This window comes from Salarias fasciatus, chromosome 17, assembly GCF_902148845.1.
Source record: "Salarias fasciatus chromosome 17, fSalaFa1.1, whole genome shotgun sequence".
Taxonomy (NCBI): domain Eukaryota; kingdom Metazoa; phylum Chordata; class Actinopteri; order Blenniiformes; family Blenniidae; genus Salarias; species Salarias fasciatus.
The window spans coordinates 6,818,197-6,821,259 of record NC_043761.1 but is presented as its reverse complement, the minus strand read 5'-3'; the positions used below and the strand labels follow the sequence as shown (position 1 = coordinate 6,821,259).

General features: G+C 39.5%; 1 pseudogene; it reads right to left on the bottom strand.

Moving 5' to 3' along the window:
- Positions 1-203: 203 nt before the first annotated feature.
- Positions 204-344, bottom strand: LOC115404746 (uncharacterized; annotated as a pseudogene).
- Positions 345-3,063: the final 2,719 nt, after the last annotated feature.

Genomic DNA, 3,063 nt, shown 5'->3' with positions numbered 1-3,063 from the left:
CAGAAACTAGACAGCTAACAAAGGCCCGAGACTGGAAGATGCTGGCCGATTTAGAGAAACTAATCTTTCCACCTGAATTTAATTGGTTTAGCTGTAGTAGTATTATTTTTACAGTTTAACCACGTGGTGCTGCAGTGGTTTGTGCTTTAACCTCATGTAAAAAAGGTCATAGGTCAAAGATAGGGTGGGGTCAAGGGTCAGGTTAGGGGAGTTTGCTAGCACAGTCCCCCACCAGCAGAAATTATGCAGTCGTGATTCCACATTTGGGGAAATGGCAGGGGTCAGCACAGCCTCGGTGCAATGGCTGATTCTGGCTCTGGGTGAACCACCTGCCAGGTAGATGAGTTCTACGTGTGCTGGTAATCTTTTCTCTCAGTGATAAGCTGAACTTTGCTACCATACAAACCCTTCCTTTATACACTCTGATGGGAAAGAGCAGACCTTTGACATTACATAACCTGAAAGAAACTGAAATCATTAACAGTCTTTTCACACACCAGGTGTTTGTTGTATCGTTGTGGCTTCACATGTAACCAGACGGGAACGGCTTCACAACATTATTGGACCTCGGATTTACTTCCTGAGTACAATTCATGGTTTTTAAGTGGCAACTTTATTCAGCATGAATTTCCGAAAGGTAAGATTGTTTTATATCTTTACATATTATTGAAATGTGATAGATGTTGTGAATACTGATGAAGATAAGCTTTTGTTTGTACAAATGTTTCAAAAAGATCAGACTTCATTCTAAATGTGAAAATGTAAGCATCTTGTTTCAGTAGTTCATCCAAACACGATATACAACTTAAGTGAAATTGTTGAAAGATTTGTCATTATTGTGTTTCCTAATTATTGTGCTTGTTTTTCATGAAAATGAATATTTCCTCTGCCAAGACTTTTATCAGTAATCCTCGTAAGTCAGTTTTTTCTCAAAATTTTATGAATTCAGATAACATCACATAACACAAGTGCTCATTACAAAATATTAGAAATTGTGATTCATGCAGATGTGTTTGTCTTGACAGTTCTCGATAAACCATGGAGGGACGTACCATGGGAGTGAGTATTCATGGTGGAGTGTAACTTCTCTATAACCACTACAACAAGCAGTATTTGTAGGTTTTGAAGAGCCTTATGCAGTGGGGCAAAAAAGTATTTAGTCAGCCACCAATTGTCCAAATTCTCCCGCTTAAAAAGATGAGAGAGGCCTGTAATTGCCATCATAGGTATACCTGAACTATGAGAGACAGAATGAGAAAAAAATATCCAGAACATTGTCACATTGTCTGATTTTTAAAGAATTTATTTACAAATTATGGTGGAAAATAAGTATTTGGTCAATAACAAAAGTTCATCTCAATACTTTGTTATATACTCTTTGTTGGCAATGACAGAGGTCAAACGTTCTCCGTAAGTCTTCACAAGGTTTTCAGACACTGTTGCTGGTATTTTGGCCCATTCCTTCATGAAGATCTCCTCCAGAGCAGTGATGTTTTGGGGCTGTCGTTGGGCAACAGAGACTTTCAACTCCCTCCAGGCCACTCCACGACCTTGAAATGCTTCTTAAGAAGCCACTCCTTTGTTTCCCAGGCGGTGTGTTTGGGATCATTGTTATGCTGAAAGACCCAGCCACGTTTCATCTTTAATGCCCTTGCTGATGGAAGTTAGGTTTTCACTCAAAATCTCATGATACATGGCCCCATTCATTCTTTCCTTTACAAGGATCAGTCGTCCTGGTCCCTTTGCAGAAAAACAGCCCCAAAGCATGATGTTTCCGCCCCCATGCTTCACAGCAGGTATGGTATTCTTTGGATGCAATTCTGCATTCTTTCTCCTCCAAACACGAGAAGTTGTGTTTCTACCAGAAAGTTCTATTTTGGTTTCATCTGACCATATGACATTCTCCCAGTCCTTTTCTGGATCATCCAAATGCTCTCTAGCAAACTTCAGACAGGCTTAAGCAGGGGGACACATCTGGCACTGCAGGATTTGAGAACAGGTGTTTTTTTATACTGATAATGAGTTCAGACAGGTGCCATTAATACAGGTAACGAGTGGAGGACAGAGGAGCCTCTTAAAGGAGAAGTTACAGCTCTGTGAGAGCCAGAAATCTTGCTTGTTTGTAGGTGACCAAATACTTATTTTCCACCATAATTTGCAAATAAATTCTTTAAAAATCAGACAATGTGGTTTTCTGAATTGTTTTTTCCCCCCCATTCTGTTTCTCATAGTTCAGGTATACCTATGATGACAATTACAGGCCTCTCTCATCTTTTTAAGTGAGAAAACTTACACAATTGGTAGCTGTCTAAATACTTTTTGCCCCACTGTACTTCATTCTATTCATTCGTCTTTTTAAACAGAAATAAAGAGGAAGACTGCAGTTACGTGAAGGCTTATGAACCTCAATCAGAAGTCCAACATCTCAGGATTCTGCTGCATGGACCACCAGGCTCTGGAAAGTCCAGCTTCATCAACTCTGTTGACAGCGCTCTACGAGGAAGAATAGCAACTCGAGCTTTGGCAGCCAGCCACTATGATGAGAGCTTCACTCAGGAAGTATGAAGAACTTGTCATAACTTGAATACTGTTTAACATTTATATAAAGACACAGAACAAACATGTTTCAAGACTTTCTCCAGTGTTCAACTCAAAGACAGGGAAGCTACTTTCTTTACAGCAAAAAATTAAGAAAAGAGTGAAATAGAGAAACTGGACATTTGAAATGTCTACATCTTCAGCACACGCTAACAGTTTGATCACTTTTCTTCTTTTCACTTGCAGTATTTAACTTTTAAAATCCAGAAAGAACTGCCTGGGACCTTTTATCCTTTCGTCTTCAGTGACACCATGGGTATTGAGAGGGGCACTGGGAGAGGAATGGATGTGAAAAATATGAAGTTGATCATGGAAGGACATGTCAATGAAGGATGCAAGGTATGAAATTGATATTTATCCTCCCTCTGACTTTGTTTAGCAGTCCACGCGGCTCTGTAAACATAACATTATCTTCCAGAAAAGCTTAAAGATGTCAATATTGGCAAACTACAACAATTAACTGCC